At 40.8% G+C, this 22,001-nt stretch overlaps 1 pseudogene; it reads left to right on the forward strand.

Moving 5' to 3' along the window:
* Window positions 1-22,001, forward strand: part of LOC127677611 (murinoglobulin-2-like) — a 41,094-nt pseudogene that overhangs the window by 14,054 nt on the left and 5,039 nt on the right.

A 22,001-nucleotide genomic window follows, 5' to 3' on the forward strand; every position in this document is an offset into this window, starting at 1 on the left:
TATGTAGTCTTTTGATCTATTTATTTCTCAGATTTCCATTTTTTTATTAATTTCTTCAGAATTTTTGTTTGCTGATTTCTTGAGTAAAATGTATAATCTCTTCTTTACTATATTGGTCAGTATGTGTGTGTGTGTTTGTGTGTTTGTGTTTGTGTGTGTATGTGTGTGTGTGTCCCATTTGGTCTTTAATAATTTTTAAAATTAGACTTGTAAAATTATTTATGTAATACTTCCTTTGCCTCAGTAGCTTTGAGTTCAGTTATTGGAAAATTAAGAGCTTTGGAGTAAGTTATGTTGTTTTTTTTCATATTTCTTCTATTTTGATGTTGTAATTTATACATCTCTAGTGATGGCTATAGAATATCTGCTACTATAAGTAGGGTTTTGTAGTGAGTGGCCCTCTTTAAAGGCAAACCCCAGAAACATGGAAGACATTGCAATAAATTCATCAACACCAAAGCAAATTAGACATACAGATATAATTTTAAAATCAGCCACTATATCCCCAATTCCAATGAATAGAAAGTGGAAAATACAATGTAAGTTAAGTAGGTAAGTTTAAAAAATAGAAATAAATTTTATTACTAAAGTAGCAGAAAAGGAAGTCTGAGAAAAAGGAAAAAGAATTTGCATAGTCTACAAGGAATGAGATTCTTGACTAAATAATCAGATAGCTATTAAATAAATAATCTACCTTACGTTGTACCTCAAATTGTTAATACAACTAGAACAGAACAAATATAAAACGTTTGAAAAGAAAGAAATAATAAATATGGCTGTGTTAATGATGGGGACTAAAAGAAAGAATACAAAGGTCCAGTGAAGTAAATGATGACTCTGAAATCACAAAGATACGTGAAATTGATTGGCCCTCATCTAATCCCAAAGAGAGTTAAAACCCAAATTAGCAAATTAGAAAACTATTACAGCTCATACTATGAAATCCATGGGGTTCTTAGAAAATAATCTGAAAACTTTTGTTCCAAAAAATTAAAAAATCCAGAAAAAATCAAATGAATTTCTGGCTATTTATATTCTTCCAAAAGTGAACCAAAAGGATGTAAAAAACATAAATGGATCAGCAATGAGAAATAGAATTGAAGAAATGATTAAAGGGGCCCAACAAAATAAGAGCTCACACTGGGAAGAACTAATTGCTGAATAGAACTAAATATCAAAAAGAAATATTATTATATAAAGGTTCAAAAGAAGAAATGCTTCCAGAGCTGTTCTATGAATCTAGAAAAACCCTGAGACCGCAACTAGATGAAGATACACTGACAAGAAATCTTCAGACTAATTCACACAATGGGCATTAAATCAAAGTCCATGTTGAAATTCTTCCTTGCCAAATTCAACCACACATTAAGCAAATCATGTACCATGATCAAACTGATTTCATACTAAGAATACACGAATGCTTTCACATTTGTAAGCTGACAACGGTAAAACAGCATTAAATAGAATCAAGAGTTAAAAATCACACGGCCATCTCAGTAGATCCAACAAATAGTCTATTTTCAAGACAACAATTACAAATGGTCAAGAAACACATGCAAAGACGCTCAACCCATTTGGGTCTCAATAAAATGCAGACTGACACTATGTTGAAAGTTCATCTCACCCATCAAAATGGCTATCATCAGGAAATCAAATGTTGGCAAGGCTATGGGAACAAAGGAACCTATATGCACAGCTGGCGTGAAGGGAAATTAGTATGCCTGTTAAGCTCAGTGCTTCTACAAAAATTCATACTGATACCAGTATACAGTACAGGTATGCCATGCCCACATACATGCCCATATGAATCAAAGCTAATATATGAGAGAGACTTCTCCATCTCCATGGCAACCTCAGCATTTCTCAGCACAGTTGGGCAATGGAGCCAACTTTAATGCCTATTGGTGGATGAATATTTACAGAGAACCTCTTGGGCAATGTACAGAACATCACCTGTCAATAAGATGCTGTTGGCCTAATACCTTAAGCAGGAAACAGAGAGGTGGAAGTTCCAGTAGAAAGACAATTTCTGGGATAGAGTTGGCTTGGGAGATTCGCCCCAAACTGAGAAGAGGTGACCAACAGAATAGAATAAACAGGATAATTGAATTAGGAGTTAACAGGAGGAGCCAAAGTATTGGACTAGACAATAATTCATAATAATTCTGTCTCAGAGTCATTATTTCATGAACTTGGGCACAGGTGGAAAAGCCCTCCATTACGTGAGTGGACAAGAAAATTGGAAATATGTGTACAATGGACTTTTACTCAGATATTAATAAGAGAGTCATCTTCCCTATAGAGAAACGAATGAACTTAGAAATTGTCAAATTAAGAAAAGAGTATAAGACTAAGAGATATTGTCCCCCATATATCCCCCATATGTGGAATCTAGGGAAAGAAAGGGAATGAAAGCAGAGAGGTTCAATTAAGGACAAAAAGTCTATTAAGGAGCCAGCAAGAAACATAAGATTGGGTAGTAAGGTGGATGAGTACACTCAGAATACAACACATTAATATATGAATATGTTTCTGTCAATCCATTATTTTGCACATTCATTATGCACTAAAATTCATATATGTAAAAGTGTTTTCATTATATATTAGATGCACAATAAATGTTTCCTTTGTCTCATAAAAATAATACACTTCCATTTTCTCTCTTCTCCGGTATAAATATTTGCCTTGATTCTGAAAATTCAGGTTGTTAGACATCAATCCATTTAATGAAATTTCCCTCCATTTTTAATAAGATGTAAAAAATATTCTATCATTAAATGAGATGGGAAAATCCACTGATTCATCACAGGAGAGAGATTCTACCTGCTATGTAATCTACAGCACAGAATTTTGTTGTTTTTCCAGGTCTACCACAAGGAGGAAAATTCCTGTACCCATTACCTTTGCAGTGGAGAAAGAAATGCAGAGGCTGGGCATATGGCCTACGCTGTGTACTCCCGCAGCAGGAGCTACATCTCCCTTGAGAAAGACACTGGCAGAGTCTTGCCCTGCAACCAGATTCACACAGTTCAGGCACATTTTATTCTGAAAGGGAAGGTCTTGAGAGAGCTGAGAGAGCTTGTTTTCCACTACCTGGTGAGTTCTGGCTCCAAATTGAAGAAACAAACAAACAAGAAACAAAAACAAAGTATTCTTTCCTCTCCTGACACATTGGGTTCTAGGCTGGATATTTCTGCCTGGAACACAATAGATTCATCTTTTTCTTCTAGCACAGTTAGAAGAAAGCCTTGTAAAATAGAGATGTAAGCTTGGGAAATACTTTCCATTTTAGGTTATGGCCCATGGCAGCATCATCCAGACTGGAAACCACACTCACCACATGGAGCAGGAAGAATGTAAGTGTTTCCTCACATAGTAGTAGCATTTCTCCAGCTGAGTGTCCACATGCTGACCAATGGAAATCACACCTGTGAGCAGCTAGCGGTGCCATCATGGTTGAGTGTCCCCATAGACACTCTCCACAGGAGGAACTCACAACCCCGACTGTTAGGACCTTTGGGCTGCTCCAGAAAGACCACACCAGGCCCAACAGGAGGTTTATTGAGAGAAGAAAGGGGAAGGTGGCGGCAGAAAGAGAAAGGATGGGGGAGAGAGGGAGAAAGAGACAGAGGGGCCTTTCTTTATATATGGAGTGTGATGTGAACACAGGTAAAGGTGGGAGGTGAGACAAGTGGATTCTGGGAATATGGTGGCTGTTGCCTTGGCAACAGGTGCTCAAGTTGCCCTGTCGCCTATGTGATGCCAGAGGTTTCAGAGGTCCTGATACCAACACTGTCCTCCAATGTAAGTTCTCACTCACACCATGATCTTCAGGAAAAATTCTCAAGAGTCCCAAACTGAGTATCATTTAACATGCTGAAGTATCTGTTCTGAATATGTAACATCAGAATACACAAAGTACTCCAAAAGACAACCTTCATGAGGAACCCATGCATTCACATACAGATTATCCCAACAAGGCACATGAGTTATCTTAGTGTCTCCCCCCCTCCAAAAAAAAATCTGGAGGGTGCCAGCCTTGGTCCTTAACATTCAGCTACACTGATTTTCATGTATTCGATTCACTCTTATTATTTTTAATTATGCGAGGTGCTTGTGGGTAACTCTGTGCAAGTCAGTACAGGTCCTCTGAAAGCCAGCAGTATCAGATCCCCTGGATATCCTGGAGCTGGAATTTCAGAGTTCTGAGCACCCTGGTGTAGGTGCTAGGAATCAAACCTGGGTCTTCTAGAAGAGCATCAAGTGATCTTAAAATCTGAACTATCTTCCAGTCTTTTATTTTTACTTTTAAAAGCATTTTTTTATTCTTTGAAAGTTATATACATTTATACAATGCATTTTAATCATTCCCTCTCCCCACTAATCCACAACTTCTCCCTGCCTACCTCACCAGGCCCTGTCCCTATTTTGTCTGTTTTTTTAACCTGTTGAGTTCAGTTAGTGCTGCTCATACATGATGAGGTATTAGGCCAGCCCCTGACACAGGGACATTCTCCCAGGGTCCGCATCACTGAAGAGATCTGACTCTTCCTCAGCAGCCATCAACTGTCAATAGCTCCTCAGCTAAGAGTGGGGCTTCACAAACCACTCCCCCTCCACGCTGGAATATTGACTGGCTTGCTGTTGGTAAGGTCTTGGGCAGGGAATCATAGCTGCTGTGACATTATGAGTGAAGTAAGCCTGTCATCTCCTGGTGATATTTGCTCAGTTCTGCCAAAATGTGGAAAATTGTTCGTGCCTTAATCAGGCCTCTTGCACCAGCTCCTATCACAACCGCAAGTTTCCTCTGAATCCTGGTCATCTCCATGCTCTGTTCTTTCCCTCCTTGCCTTCCCAAAGAGCACTTACCACATGCAAACACATGTTCTATAACTTCCCTTTTATTGTTCATTTCTCTCCATGGCCATATTGACTACATGGAGCACATATTATTGACACTAGCTAATAGTAAGTTTTAGATAGAAATCTGCTTGCCCCATAGAGTCACATATATCTTTCAAGTAATTTCTAGAAGTAGTACTCAGTGAATGCTCAACAAATTTACTTTAAAAATTGACTTCATTGTCATTGATCAATTATAAAATCTATTTAGCTATTTAATAAATTATACAATTAGTTCTTCAACAAACACTAAGTGGAAGTCACAGCACCCATCTTGAGAAGGCTTATGAATCCCCTCAGGTTAAACAGAAACAATTACAGAGACTTCAAAAAATGTATAATTTTCTCCCAAGAGATGTAAATACTGTGCACATTGCACTGAGAAAAAGTTTAATATCAAATATATGCTTATTATTGCCAAGTGTGGCTTGCTCCTGAGTTGATTATTAGTTTTCAGCGCCCGAGTGCCAGGTTTTCCTCTCTATTATTCTTCCTTTCATCTGAATAATAAATGAGACATCAGTCAAAGTTGTCTCATCCATTTTCATAACAGGAAAACCTAAAATGCTCTGTGGGATGCTAAGGTATAAAAGAGATAAGAGGTTAGTATATGATTAGCTATAAATAACCAACTTTTGACAGTGAGCATCTTGGTGGAGGATATCTTTGTGATATTCTCCTGAGATCAATAGCATGTAAACAACTAACCACAGGACAGGAGAACTATCTTCCACATATAGACAGTAATCCAAATCCCTGAGTTCAGTTATTTGGGTTTCCTGTCAGTACTCTGACCCATATCCGTCTCTTCCCATTCCCTCCAGCTCCAGTAAAAGGCAACTTTGCCTTGGAGATCCCTGTGGAGTTCAGCATGGCACCCGTGGTTAAAATGCTCATCTACACCATCTTGCCTGATGGAGAAGTGATTGCAGATTCTGTAAACTTTGAAGTTGAAAAGTGTCTTCGCAACAAAGTGAGGAATTTATTACCTAAAATTTCTATTTAAAAAGGGTGGTCTTAATGACAGAAATTTCAGATAAATATGCTAAACCCAGTCATGCTGTGTGCCTCAGTGGCAAAGATGTGGCTAGTGCCAGAGAGCCAGATTTCAATTCACGATCCCCACACCTGTCGGAGGTTCAAGAGAGAGGAAGCAAGGAAGTGGAGAGCAGGAGAGTAGAACGGAATCCTTAGTAACTAATTTAAAGTTGTGCAACCTACATTTTTATTGTATTGATCTGAGTGTGTACATGTGCACGTGAATGCACCCATGTAGAGGTAAGAGAACAAGTTTTAGAAGTCTGTGCTTTCCTCCCTCCTGAGTCTGAGAGGTCAAGCTCAGGTCAGCAGGGGACTTTCCCCACTGAGCCATCTCATAGACCCTTCATGTCACATAATCTCATGCAAGACCAGTCATAGAATCCAGTCCTATCAATAGTTAATACATTTATTTTCCCTCCAGTTTTTCATTGTGATTTTTCTATATGGGTGATAGGAACATAAGACCCCTGCTAGTATTAAATTTTATGACACAGCATATTTAATGTGTGCTGAATCACAGCTCTTCAGCTCCTATTCACATTAGGCCATTGAAACTATGTCTGTTGGTGAGCATCTCTGCTTCTCTTACTCTAGAGTAGTTAAGGACACCTCTTATCTGCTCCATCAGCCCCTTTCAATACAGCCCTGTCATGTCCACCCTCGCCAGCAAAGAGGACGCAACACCAGGGAGTTTCTTCCTTCTTATGGTTTAATCGGGAAACCTTGAATTAAGCTTATTTCTTCTTTTGGCGACCCCGGGCTCTTTCCCAGCCTGATCTTGTATAGCCTAGTCAGCTCCTTCTGCCAAGGGAGATAGCCAGCCGTTTCCTCATTGGTGAACTAAGTGAGTTCTTCATTAGCATGTAAGTGTGATAAGAAATACAGCACACTGTGCATGTACTACAGTGATTTACTACCAGGGAGCTGCATGTGGCCAGCGCCATCTTGTAATAGAGATGAACAAAAGGTGGCTTACTACACAGCCCCGTCCATGGCAGTTTGCTTCACTGGAGGAAATGAATAGGAGGCATTGAGACATGAAGGTATTGGCCAATGATCCGGTAGCCAGATAGAGAGGCAGATGTAGACATATTTCCAATTAGAATATGGTGTTTCCACCCCAGGGTATAAGATTCATCGTGAAAAAGTCCTTTATAATAAGTAACTTTGTTGCCTGGTTGTGATGTTGAGCCTTTAATCCCAGCATTCAGGAGGCAGGTAGATCTCTGAGGCCATTTTGGTCTGCAGAGTGAGTTACAGAACATCCAGGGATACACAAAGAAATATTGTCTCAAAAAACCTCACCAGAAAGAGAAGGGAGGAGTAAGGAAGTAGAGGAGCAAAGGGAGAGATAGAGATAGAGAGAGACAGGGAGGCAGAGAGAGACAGAGAGACAGAAAGAGGTGGACGGAGAGGAAGAGAAAGACAGAGACAGACAGAGATGGAGAGGGAGGGAGAGAGGAGGAGGGGGAGAGGAAAAAGAGAAGATGAGAAGAGAGGGAAGGGAGTGTAACTTTAGGGCTGCAGAGATGGCTCAAGTAGGTAACAGCACCTGCTGCACTGAATTCTGATATCAGCGCGACCAGGGGGTCCTATAACCCCAGTGCTGTGGAGGTTACAGGCAAGAGAATTTCTGGCACTTGCCAGCTGCCAGTTTAGCTTCAGGATTATGAGGGACATTCTCAAAAGAATAAGGTAGAGAGCAGGAGCCTCTGCCCTCTGCTGGGTACATGGTACATGCACCGGCACACGTGTGTGCATTACACCACAGTCACATATGTGTCCACAATCACCAAAAAATGAGCTATTTGCAGGAATTTCAGGGAGCCGGAGTAGTTGCTTGAGTTTGACTGCCACATTTCTTGTCTTCATAAATCAACCCCGGGGGAGAAAGGGGAAGCAACTAACTTCAGTTGTGCTTCTGACAGTATTCATAATCTGGAAAAACATGTGAGTACCAAGTTCCAGGGTGACTCCACGTGGCAGGTTACACGGCTGCAAGACAAGGAATCCCACCTCTACCCCACCCTCGACCCCCACCACACCCTAGATCCCCACCACACCCTAGATCCCCACCCCACCCTCAACCACTGCTAAACTTGATTTTCCTTCCCGCAGGTGGACCTGAGCTTCAGCTCATCCCAAAGTCTCCCCGCCTCACAAACCCGTCTGCAGGTCACAGCTTCTCCTCAGTCCCTCTGTGGCCTGAGAGCTGTGGACCAAAGCGTGCTGCTCCTGAAGCCCGAGGCTGATCTCTCCCCTTCCTGGGTGAGTCCCTTCAGCTTTTGTCCAAAAGGTCAACAGAGAATGCTCTGAGCCAGAAGTGACCCTAGTTCTGATGAAACAGTGATTGTTCACCCACTAGGGCTCTTGAAGGTAAAACCACTGCATTTAATGCTGACAGTGTCTGTAAGGGAGCTCTTCATTATAAAATCCCGAAAAACAGATCAGAAAACTTTAGACAATAAACCAAAGACAAAAAAGGAAATAAGGTGCTCTGTGAGTTGCAACACTGCCTTCTGTGCTCTTACCGCACCTGTCCTACCCCAGGAGTGGCTTGTCCCCTTCAGATGCTCATGATGGAGCCTTTCAGAGTCACACTGCATGTGGAGCAAAACAAAATCGTTTATACAAACAGAATCTTGCACATCTAAAGAGTTCCCCAAATAAGAATAAAAAAGATATGATTTAAAAATTTAAATTATAAAATGCACGGTTCTTAACTTGTTTTGAAAATTCTCAGAAGCACAAATGAAACCATACATTATTTACAGGAGTTTGGCCCAAGATATAACAGTTAAACTCTTCTTTATATTGAATTAAAAACAGGACTTATTAGGAATAATTATGTGATTACTCCAGTAGTGTAAAAATCATTATTGACACTGGCTAATAGCATGTTTTAGAATGTACAGTAGATATGTAAATTTAAAAGCAGAAATCTTCAGTCCAGATAATGCTAGAAATTTTCCAGTCTTAAACTAACATATAAATTAAAACAATATTTAATTTAAGTTTAATGATGAGATTTTATGATGCACGTGCAGAAAATGCTTTGGAAAGTATACTGCTAAAATGTTTTTCTTTTTTCTTTTTACTTTCCCCAAATATATTAAACAAGAGCTTTCTTGAGCAGTTTCTTTTAGCTGACAAATTTAGGCAATTGTTTAAAAATGCAAGGGTTATTTAAAGGGGGGTGGATGGAGGTTCCTTGCTCGCCCCCCCCCCACACACTGCCCTCTCCATGCACTGGGTGCCCGTACTGTCGATGAGAACAGCTATTTCTTGAACATTGAGGTATTTGTAATGATCACAGTGTGTATCTTCCAAGAAAGAGGGACCTGCTGGAGCCAACCAGTCAACTCAGGAACCACAATGTCAGCCGAAGCTAACTCAGGAAGTGCTCCCACATGCCTCCTCATCTCCTGTCTCTTACAGATATACAGTCTGCCAGCTATGAAGCACAACTTCATTCCAAGGTCTGAAAGCCTAGAACGTTGTGTGCCGTACAGACCATGGACCACTGGTGAAGTCACATACTCAGTACCATATGGACGAGGGAAGGATGTCTACAGATACGTGGAGGTGAGCCCTATTATCTATCCACATGCTGCTCTGTGAATCACTTAGGTTTAATGAATGCTATATTAGTAAAGAATTTTAGGCTCAGGCCAGGGAAATGAGTCAGTGGCAGACCACCCACCTTACATGTGGCAGTTCATGAGTTCAAATCCTAAGCATTCCAACAGCTACAGCTTGGAAAGTGGCCAGTCTGGACTATTTTTTCTCTCTATTGAGGAGAGAGGGAGGGACTCTATTGTCTCCGAGGGAGGGACTGACTGTTTTATTTATTATTATTGTTATTGTTGTTGTTGGCTTTTCAGACAGGCTCTCATTATGTAGTTTCAGTTGACCTGGCTCTCGCTCTGTGGACTACCGCAGTCTGGCCTCAAAGTCACAGAGATCTGTCTGCCTCTGCCTCTCAAGTGCTGGGGTTAAAGGCGTGCACCATCATGCATGGTGTTGTATCAGAAAGAAGGCTGGCACTTGTGCCTCACTATAAATTCTATGTTCTTCACTGTACTCCCTAATGAGTATGAGACACAATTTGCATAGGAATTCTACTTGAACATGTAAAACTATATGTGAAATATTTACTGCGATTTTTATACACACTTTTTTTTTCAGAATTTTGAAGTATTTTTGCTTGATTAATACTTTTATCTCTAGGACATGGGTTTAACGGCATTCACCAACTTGAAGATCAAGCATCCTACAAATTGTTTGTACTATGACACGGTTTCACTGGCAGGTAAAATAACACATCAGTATTTCCAGGACAAAATAAATGGGAATTATTTATGGAAGCTGATAAAACAAAATTGTAGTGCATGCACAGAATCCATGTAAGAGAAAAAGAACCCAAGTTTACCAAAGCAAAATGTGCCCAGATGCATGCTGCTGCTATAAGGACGTTAAAGGCTGGAGGTCCTTCCTTCAATGTTTAAATAAGGAAAAATGCAATAGCTATTGGGATACAGGATCATTGTGTGAGGTAGGAAAGGGTCCATGCACACTCATATATCAACCAGTGAACCATTTACTCTTTCCCTCCTCCTCTCATCTGAGTCCCTTTCAGAGTAGCTGCACCATTTGCTTCCCCACCAACAGGGAATGAGGGCTCCCTTTCCCTGTATCTTCTCTAGCATGTGTTGTCAGGTGTTGTCAGTTGTTTTGTTGACCTTAGCCATCCTGACTGGGGTGAGGTGAAATCTGGGTTGTTTTTATCTGCATTTCCTTAATTGCTAGCATAACAAACATTGATAAAAGATTTGTCTTAACCTTTTAAAATTTCTTTTGAAGCCACTGTTCAGGTCCACAGCTCATTTTTTTTTTTTTAAAGTTGGGCTGCTTGTTTCCTCGACTCTTTGTTTTTTGAGTTTTATATATAGTTGGGGTATCTATCCTCTATCAGATGTATAGCTACCAAAGATTTTTCTCCCACTCTCTTGGCTTCCACTTCACTCAAATGATTGTTCCCTAGTTGTGCAAAAAGAATCTGCAATGGGTCTCATTCACAGAGCCCTTTACTACCTGTGTTTTGTAGGGTTGCTGCCTATGGTTCTTCCCCTAGGAGTTTCGAGTTTCATGTTGAGGTTCTTGACCCATTTGGAGTTGATTTTTGGGCAGGGTCATAGACATTGGTCTACTTTCATTCTTCTATATGTGAGCATCCAGGTTTCCCAGGACCATTTGTTGGAGATGCTGTCTTTCCTCTGGTGTATGTTTTTGGCATCTATGTCCACTTTCAGATATCTGTGATTACATGAGTGTGTTTGGGTCTTGTATTTTGTTCCATTGATCTACATGTCTATTTTTGTGCCTTTACCATGCTGGTTTTATTACTTTACCTCTGTAATATAACTTGAAATCATGAAACCCTATCTTTATTATTATTTATATTCTAAATACCAAAATTTATTTTTATATCTGTTAACATAAAAATTATTCTGACTGTACAATATTAATTTTCCTCATACTAATTTGAAAGGAAATTGAAATATCTTCACAAGTTTCTAAAATCAACAGGACCTGAGGCACTGTGAGTACTCTGAACAATGGAATAATTGGGCAACTATCCCTGTAGCTGTTAAGGTTATGGGTGAAGAACTTAAAACACTAGAAAATACTTAGTTCTTGAAGGCAAATATAAAGACAAAGGTCAGGTTACAGGTTGTGGCTATCACAGGGAAGGACCTATACAAAAGAAGCTCTCTCTCTCTCTCTCTCTCTCTCTCTCTCTCTCTCTCTCTCTCTGTGTGTGTGTGTGTGTGTGTGTGTGTGCATGAATTAAAAAATTGGGAGAGATTTTTTATGCTTAGAAGTCAGTTAGGAAATACTCAGGTGAAGCCCTAACTAAATCTGCATGTAAACTTGTCCTTGAAAAAAAGCAGAGTACAGACCATTCATCGCCAACTTTCAACACTACATTTCTTACCAGTACAAACCCAAGCCAGTGCTATGATTCTGGGGTAATAAACTTCTCATTTCTAACCCAAGAGTTTGTACTTATACCTCTTTCAGTTTTATGCAAATTGAAAAACCTATTAAAATATTGGATTAATCCTACAGATCTTAAGAAAGAAAAAACATTGCAAGAACATCTCTGATGATAATGTAGACACCATTAAGCTCTTGCCTGGAGTGATTCTCATTGTAGTCACAAGATCTATTACCTAGGATCGTCCTTCCTCCTAGGGGGCACATTATATCTGTAAGCATTCACTAACTATCCAATATGCAACCCAAGAAAATATATATCATAGTTCCTTCCAACTTCAACTACTCTAGGTGAGGTTTCACCTTTGACAAAGGCATTACCCCATCTCCTCCAAAATGAGTGATTCAATGCATCATTTCCAGTGTAACTGTTACAGTGTTTAACAGTCAAAAAGGAACTGAAAATTAAGCTACATTTACACTGCATCATTGTGTCCCACTGTATTCAATTACTATGTTTATTTCTTCATTTGTAACTTCACAGTGCCTGAGGTGGAATTAGATATTATAGAAAGTTTTCGCTCAGGAGCAAATGGAAGACAACCACCTAAAATGCCACTAAGTAAAAAGTCATCACATAAATATCCGCTTACTGACTCCATTCGAAAATATTTTCCTGAAACCTGGATCTGGGATATAGTCATAGTAAAGTAAGTGATTTCAATTTATATGATTTGGGCTGGGTATACAATTTTTCTTTGTCTTCTTGGATTTCTTTAATTTTTATCATAAACAAAGGAAATATATGTATTTTCATCGCTCCCAGAAAATGCACCTAAAAACTATCACGTACCTGCCTGATAGCTTAAACTATTTAGGATCACCATAGTGAGTAGTAGATGAGGCAGTCTTATATGGAGCAGACTACAGGACTGCTACATGGAGTGGACCATATAAGTCATAAGACTGTTGTGTGATATTTTGAAGATGGGAATTCAGAAAAAACATCAAATCTATGTTCAGATTTCCAATGACATATGAACGTTGAGATGTTGTGGGGCTATGACATGTGTTGGAAAAACAAGATTACCAAAAGTCCTTTTATTTTGCCTTCTGGAGTCCAGTTTGCTCTGTTCGCTTCCTAAGACTCCTTTGAAGGACTCAGAGGGATGGTGTCTTGTCACACTCAGTCACCATCTCAGAGATAACTAATTCATGTGCTCACTTTCAGTGTTTTACATTTTCACTCTCCCAGCTCCTCAGGAGTGGCTGAATTGGAAATGACAGTCCCTGACACCATCACTGAATGGAGGGCCGGGGCCCTCTGCCTGTCCAATGACACAGGCCTGGGCCTCTCTTCTGTGGTACCTCTCCAAGCCTTCCAGCCCTTCTTTGTGGAGGTCACAATGCCCTACTCTGTGATCCGTGGAGAAGCCTTCACCCTCAAAGCTACTGTGTTGAACTACCTCCCTACAAGCATGCCGGTGAACACCTTTCTGAATTAAGCATGACCAGAGGGAAAGAGAGCAATTAGTGTGTGTAAACTATAACTAAGACTTAAATGAAAAGAAGAAAGAAAGGGGGAAGAGATTGTACAATTCCCAGACTCTAGCTACATACATAGAGAAAAGGGTTGTTTAACAATATGGACAAGATGTAAAATTAGGTGATGTTGCCAGGATTTAAACATCACATAATGCACTGAAAGAGATAGGATATTCCAAGTAGCCTCTGTATAAAATTAAAGGGCCTGGCCCTCATAGGTATATGAGGTTGTGGTCAGGATAAGATGGCATATTGTTTTACAGTGGATTTTGCTTTTTCTAGAGGTAGGTGTAGACTTCAAAATCATAGTTAAAAATCTACTATAGTAATGTAATTCTGCCATCAAAATAAAATTAATATAAGTAGACACATATATAATTATCTTCTTAATGAATTGTGAGGATAATACATAGATGGTAACTAAATAAAGTTCTAGACATGTATGTGGGGATTAAATCTATGCAAGCCTTCTGTGTCAACTTACATGACATTTTAGACATGTTTTCCAAACACATCCCCTCCTGGTCTCTTTCTATCACAAATCCCCTCCAAACTTTTGCCTACCTACTCCCATACATTATACGTTGTCTTTCCATGGTGACATCTTCCTTTTCATTTATTTATTTTGTTATTTCTTTTTCCCTGTGGGACCACAGATAGCTGTGCAGCTGGAAGCCTCTCCTGATTTCACAGCTGTCCCAGTGGGAAAAGACCAAGATTCTTACTGCCTTGGTGCCAATGGGAGGCACACCTCATCCTGGTTGGTAACTCCCAAATCTTTAGGTGAGTGAAAAATTTGTAAGGGGGCTCTACCCAGATCCTCATTTGGGTCCCCAAGAGGAAGCTCTCAGTCATTACTGCTTCAGGTGTGTACTTACCTCCTTCTTAAATACAAGACAAGCTCTTGAACCACTTCTAGAACCTAGCATAACCTGCAGATCTTGGGACTTTGGTAGATGCCAGGTTCCTGGCAGATATGAGCTCAGCTATCTGGACTGTTTGTTTCAGGGAATGTGAATTTCTCTGTTTCTGCGGAAGCACAACAGTCCCCAGAGCCCTGTGGTTCTGAGGTGGCCACAGTTCCTGAGACTGGGAGAAAGGACACAGTGATCAAAGTCCTGATAGTTGAGGTGAGTAAACCTTAGCCAGCCGTGTGCTGCGTCCAGAAAATTGAGCAATGTTGACTATATTTAGAAGAAAAATCATAGATAATAATCTACAACCTTGAGATAGTTCATAGCTGGCAAGCCCATGCTTTTAAACCCATATGTGTTCTGCTTTTTCCCCTTTCTAGTCTTTTAACTGAAGCTTGGGGGCAGGGAGGATGATCTAACCAGGTTGTCTTCTTAAGGCTATACCCCTTTCTTCCGATTATGCTCTGCCCCTTTTTCTTTATTATCTTCCACTATTGCCTTCTTTTTCACCTTGAAAATTCTCACATCCTGAAGCCATTCCAGCCCATGGCCTCACAAGTAAAGCTGTCCCTACAAAGATAAAACAAAACAAAACAAAACAAAACAAAACAAAACAAAACAAAACAGAACAGAACAAAACAGAACAGAACAAAACAAAACAAAACTCCCTCCAGCAATGATGTGCTTGCACAATCTGTGTTTGTACATTTGATTTCTCATGTCTGAATTTCCTATCTTTTTGTCCAAGCCTGAAGGAATCAAGAAAGAGCATACCTTCACCTCACTGCTCTGTGAATCAGGTGAGAACCTTTCAAAACATCAATGAGACAGTAACTTAAGTCACCTACTCAGAGATCTTGCAATATTCCTATAAGAAAATCAGAATACTGAATACTTTATAACCCCTCAAACACTAGCAATAATGAGTCTTGTAAATTAAAATAATCACTTACGTGATGCAGTTCTCAAGAGTATAGTTTCCTGAGGAATTCACGGTTTACTGTAGCCTTTTATTTTTAGAATACAGAAGCCTTTACATCAATCTCAATACTTAGAAAGTCATAGATAGGGAATGACTGAAGAGAACTCACAATTGAAATTTTCTTTTAAAAGGGTGGGGGGAGTGGGAATGTAGAGACTATCTTGGGAAATACCTTACTGTTTTGTGTTAGATCAGAAATAAAAACAAAGATTTATATGGCTGAAAAAATTTCACATGTAAGTGAAGCTAAAACATGGTGTGTAGTTAGCATAACATGTTTCTCTAGTGGTTGTTTTTATGACTTGCTCTTTTACATAACTGCTCCTCATTGGAAGCTAATTATTGCAGGGAAAATACAGCAATGTATCACACAAGAGGAAGCTCACTGTCCCCTATGAGGGACATGTATAAGGTCAGGGACTGTCCACTCACAATAATGACTCAATTGCCAGCAGCTCTGTTACTGGGTGCTTGTAGTGTCTACTCAAAACATAAATGTCAAAAAGAATAAGGAAATTATAATAATAACTTTAATTTAATTTAAAATCCATTATTATATAAAAGTTAACAAAAGAGATGAAATAAAACAAATCTCTTTGTTAAGCAGGTAAACTAATGTAGCATTTCCTAATACAACAAGTGAAAGAAAATCATCATAGAATACTAAAATCCTTTAAATGTTTTCCATGAAAAAGAGAGCAGGAAGGGGGTCACTGGAGATAATTATTTTTAAAAAAAGCTAAAGATAGGATAAAAAAAGCCCTATTCTTTCCACTAGGCAACTCTGCTTCCCCTCATAGTTACTGATGACAATGTAATCTACCCATCATCCCTGCTGTAGGAAAGCTGCAAAGGGAGAGGTCAGAGAGCCTCCCGAGCAACTCAGGGAACCAGGAAGAACAAATCCAGCGCAGGATTGCTCCATGCACTTATTCTGACAAATTGGATGTTTATTCACACATTGATTTGGTTTAGGATTCCATCCTTGAGATAAACACCATGACCAAAAGCAACTTGGACAGTTGATCAGCTTACACAGTCCTTCACAGTCCATCATGAAGGAAAGTCAGGGCAGGAATCTGGAAGGAGGAACTGAAGCGGGAGCTGTGGAGGGGGGGCAGCTTCCTAGCTTGCTCTGCCCTTGCTCACTTTGTTTTCTTATACACCACAGATGGCATACACTGGGCCAGGACTTACCACATCTATTATTAAAAAAGAAAAGCTTCAAGACTGGTTTATAGCCCAGTGTTAGTTATGGAGGCATTTTCTCAATTGAGAGTCCCCATTCCAAGAAAACACTAACTTATGTCAAAGTTCACACAAACACACACACATAAACACACAAACACACATACACAAGCAGGATTTTCCTAATCAAAATTCAGTCAATAACCCATTTTCCTGTGTATATTAAAACTAATTAGGAAATTGATAGAAGTAGAACACAGATCCCAGAGGCTCAGACATTACATTCTGGACAGACGCTTTGCTTCAAAGCAGTGGGTGATAAAAGAGAAGGCAATGGAGCTTGACAGGCCTGTGGTACCTGGAATATTTGTGATATTTATCTCAAGATCATTTTTCTAGAGAGGCAAGAACTCAAAGCTTATGACGCAGTTCTGAAGCCATTGATCTTAGGGCACTTTAGATATGCAGAGGTGATCACCTATTTGTTTGTTTTGCTTATTAAGATGCTGAGGTATCAGAAAAATTGTCCCTGGTGCTCCCACCAACAGTAGTGAAAGATTCATCCCGAGCCCATTTCTCTGTGACGGGTGAGTCAACCCACACCTGGGGACTTGGAACAACAGTCACTACCGCTGCCCTGCCCCCACCATGATTCCAAATGTAGCTTCCAAACTGCTTCACTTGATCTCTTTAACGTCCTCCTTCTGTCTTTATCCCCTCCATTCCCACTGGGTTCCACCACATGTCACCCATAAAATTCACTCACATCACTGAGAAGTGATTCTATTAATGGCTTTATTTTGTTCTTGAAGATAATGGCTATTCTGATGTCACGCCTCTCACTTCCAGGTGATATCTTGAGTTCAGCCATAAAAAACACACAAAATCTTCTCCATATGCCCTTTGGCTGTGGGGAGCAGAACATGGTCCTTTTCGCTCCCAACATCTATGTACTGAAATATCTGAATGAAACCCAACAGCTGACTCAGAAGATCAAGTCCAAGGCCCTTGACTTCCTCAGAGCTGGTCAGTAAGGCTCAGAAACTCCACCTTGTTCTCGTAAATATTCTCTCTAGAAATGTCTAGAAATGGGCTTAGCATTGAGGGGAGAGCTGAGCAGTGCTCGTGGTCAGTCCTATAAGCCAGGGTACGTGCATGAGGGCCTCTCTGACATCAGATGTACAGCTTAGCATTCTCTGATGTATCCGTTTCTTTAGCACACACCCAAAGCCTTCTATTCCAGGCTATCAGAGGGAGCTGAACTACAAACACAAGGACGGCTCCTACAGCGCCTTTGGGGATGAAGATGGAGATGAGGAGAATCAAGGAAACACTTGGTAAGAAGAGTCCACTGTGTGCCAGGCCTTGCTCATCTCTTGTTCCTCACAGCAGCTGTACAGCATCTTACTTCATGGAAGGGATTGCTCATGACTGTGGACTGGGCCCCTGGACACCCATATGAGGAAGTGCTGCCTCAGAAGAAAAGCTTCATCTCCACACTCTCCCTTCCCCATCAGGCTCACAGCCTTTGTGCTCAAGTCTTTTGCCCAAGCTCGAGCCTTCATCTTCATCGATGAATCGCACATCACCCACGCCTTCACATGGCTCTCCCAGCAGCAGAAGGACAATGGCTGCTTCCGGAGCTCTGGATCACTATTCCACATTGCCATGAAGGTGACCTTTTCTGAACTGCGTATAAGCACGGTAACCTGAGAACACCTTACTGTCAGGTCATACTATTGACCATTGATAGGAGTAAGCCTCTAGGTTTGGAATGTACTTTTTCATAATGGGGATATGAATGGGAATTTCTATTGAATACATGGATGGGCCACAAGTGTGGAAGGCATCTTGGCTGGATTGCTTGCTGTACATTCTGTTGATCTCACTCCTTCTTTGCAGGGGGGAGTAGATGATGAAATAACCCTCTCTGCCTACATAACCATTGCTCTTCTGGAGAGTTCACTCCCAGACGCGGTAGGGACCAGCACCCCAGACTGGTGTAAAGCCTGTGGCTTTCCATCTCCTCTCTGAAGCCAGGGCCAGCTTTCTTTCTTTCTTTCTTTCTTTCTTTCTTTCTTTCTTTCTTTCTTTCTTTCTTTCTTTCTTTCTTTCTTTCTTTCTTTCTTTCTTTCTTTCTTTCTTTCTTTCTTTCTTCTTCTTCTTCTTCTTCTTCTTCTTCTTCTTCTTCTTCTTCTTCTTCTTCTTCTCTCTCTCTCTCTCTCTCTCTCTCTCTCTCTCTCTCTCACAATGCTTTGCATTGGTCAGATTCCACTAATGAGCATCCACTTGCTCAGTGAAATCCTGGATTTATTCCAAAACTCAACCTGAAAACACATCCCTATTAGTCTGTATCTTAAATGGAATGTAGCTTATAAAAAGACATGGCTCCCAAAAGATAGAGCAGAGAGAGGGTAGCCAGATAATTAACAACAGGAAGAAAATAGGAAAGATAAAAGGGAGGAAGGGAAGAAGGAAGGGAGGGGAAGAGAAGGAGGGAGAAAGGAAGGAATGGAGAGAGGGGAGGGAGAAAGGGAGCAAGAGAAGAAGAAAGGAGGGAGGGAGGGTAAGGCAAAGAGGGAGAGAGAGAAAGAATGGGGAGGAGGAAGAGAGAGAGGAGAGGAGAGTAAGGAGAGGGGATGGGAGAGAAGAGGAAGTAAGGGAGGAAGGGAAGGAGAAAGGAAGGGATGGCGGGAGAGAAGAGGAAGGAGAGGGAGGTAGGGGAAAACAAAGGGAGGGATGAAGAAAGAGTGGGGAGGAGGAAGGAGAGAGGCGGGGAGGGGAGAGGAGGGAGGGAGGATTGATTTGTAAATGATAATCCTCAATAGCCTCCATACTTGTCCTGGGACTGCTAGGACACTTTTTTCACATAACTCCATTTTCCTTGTTCTGCCAACAGCAACTTGTTGTCGCCAAGGCCCTGAGCTGCCTAGAGTCATCCTGGAAGACCATAGAGCAAGGAGGAAATGGCAGCTTTGTGTACACCAAGGCACTGATGGCCTATGCTTTCGCTCTGGCGGGGAACCAGGAGAAGAGAAGTGAAATCCTGAAGTCACTTGATAAGGAAGCTATAAAAGAAGGTGAGAATGTGTGTTCTCATGTTTGCCTCCATCCAGCTCCAGTGACGGAATGTAGGAGAACAGTTGGAGCCTGGGAAGACCTGTTAGTCCTGTCTCTATGACACACTGAGGTTTCTCCTTGGACTGCCCCATTAAGAAATGAGTCTTCCTTCTATGTAACAGCCTTCTGTTTGGTGTTTTCTGATAATGTGACCGAAATCAACAAATATCATATCACAGTAGATTGCACACAGCTCTAACCAGGTTACAGAGGTGAATGTAGTTTAAGCTTAGCTTCTCTCTGATGCACACATTTCTACCAGGACCAGCAAAGACTATGAAGGGGAAAGATGCATCGAGGGTTTGCTGTTTCAATTGCAACTCTGAACCCACTGGGAAAGTTTACTAAGTCATTTGGTTTGAACACTGAACAAGCAATGTCTTGTTGGGTGTGAGCAAGATAATGAGTAAAAGCATCATGTCTGCCATTGTCTCCTCAGAAGCTCTGCTAGAGCACCACTGAGGATGTAATTTAGTTAATAACTTCTACATTTCTGTCCTCGGTCTTTCTCAACCACGACCCATAGCACCAACTGCAGATTTTTACTGTGGATTATTCAATCCGGTCCATATTGTGAATGAAAATTTTAAAATCTTCTACAACCTTTGATAGTTCCTTCTTTCTACATATGGACATGCAGTCATTGACCACTCAGACTTAAAAAAAAGGAAGATTTATTTATTTATTATATGTTTGTAAGTACACTGTAGCTGATTTCAGACACACCAGAAGAGGGCATCAGATTTTATTACAGACGCTTGTGTGCCATCATGTGGTTGCTGGGAATTGAACTCAGGACATCTGGAAGAGCAGTCAGGGCTCTTAACCACTGAGCCATCTCTCTAGCCCTAATCTCTTTTAATTATTTCTCTATTTTTACCCTAAGATAATTCCATCCACTGGGAAAGACCTGAGAAACCCAGGAAGTCAGAACCTTATTTGTACAAGCCCCAAGCTTCCTCTGCTGAAGTAGAGATGAGCGCCTATGTGCTCCTGGCTCTGCTCACAGCCCAGCCAGGCCCCACCCCTGAGGACCTGGCTTTGTCAATGAGCACCGTCAAGTGGCTCACAAAGCAGCAGAACTTCCATGGCGGCTTCTCCTCCACACAGGTTGGTGGTTTTCCTTCAGAGTCCCCATGGGGTTAGGGGATTTGAACAAGAGATGCAGGAACTATCAAAGAGTGAAGAGGAGAGAAAGACCAAGGAAATATTACTCTTGGATATTCTGTCTATAGGAAGTGTGGGATGATATATCCCATAACAAATTACCTTAGTTCCTGTCTCCCACCACAGTTCTCTTCATACCACCATTAGTGAAACAGGCCAATGTTGCTGAGAACTTCTAACCCAGATCCAATCCTTAATATAAATCAATGGCAAAAATCCTAGAATATCTAGAATACTAGACATATCTCCCTCACCCTGTAACAGTATGTGGAGACCTAAGACCAAATCACCATGTCCATTTCACTACTGACCTAAGGGACAGCTGTTTCCCTTCTCCTGACAGACTCTCCTAATCTAATGTGGATAGGTCACCTTCAGGCTTTCTCCAAGCAAGCAGGAGGTCTTGTTGCCCTGTTTTACCTCTTGATACTTAGGAAAAATCAGGAGTGTAAACTATTCACTCTATCATCTAGTCAGTAGAACTCTCCTGAGGCAATAATATCTCCCATTTCCAAAATACACATCTACCGTAATAACCATAATTTATTTTTTATTCGATATATTCTTTATTTACATTTCAAATGATTTTCCCTTTCCTGGATCCTCCCTCCTCAAAAGTCCCATAAGTCCTCTTCCATCCCGCTGTTTCCCCATCCACCCCTTCCCACTTCCCTATTCTGGTATTCCCCTACACTGCTGCACTGAGCCTTTCCAGAACCAGGGGCCACTCCTTCCTTCTTCTTAGACATCATTTGATATATGGATTGTGTCTTGGATATTCTAAGCTTCTAGGCTAATATCTGCTTCTCAGTGAGTGCATACCATGAGTGTTCTCAGACTGGGTTACTTCACTTAGGATGATGTTATCCAACTCCATCCATTTGTCTAAGAATTTCTTGAAATTATTGCTTCGAATGGCTGACTAGTACTCCATTGTGTATATATACCACATTTATTGTATCATTCATCCGTTGAGGGACATCTGGGTTCTTTCCAGCTTCTGGCTATTATAAGGGCTGCTATGGATATGGTGGAGCATGTATCCTTATTACATGCTGGGGAATCCTCTAGGTATATGTCCAGGACTGATATAGCAGGGTCGTCTGAAAGTGTCCTGCCCAGTTTTCTGAGGAACCACCAGA

The sequence above is a fragment of the Apodemus sylvaticus genome, chromosome 2 (genome assembly GCF_947179515.1).
Source record: "Apodemus sylvaticus chromosome 2, mApoSyl1.1, whole genome shotgun sequence".
NCBI classification, from domain to species: domain Eukaryota; kingdom Metazoa; phylum Chordata; class Mammalia; order Rodentia; family Muridae; genus Apodemus; species Apodemus sylvaticus.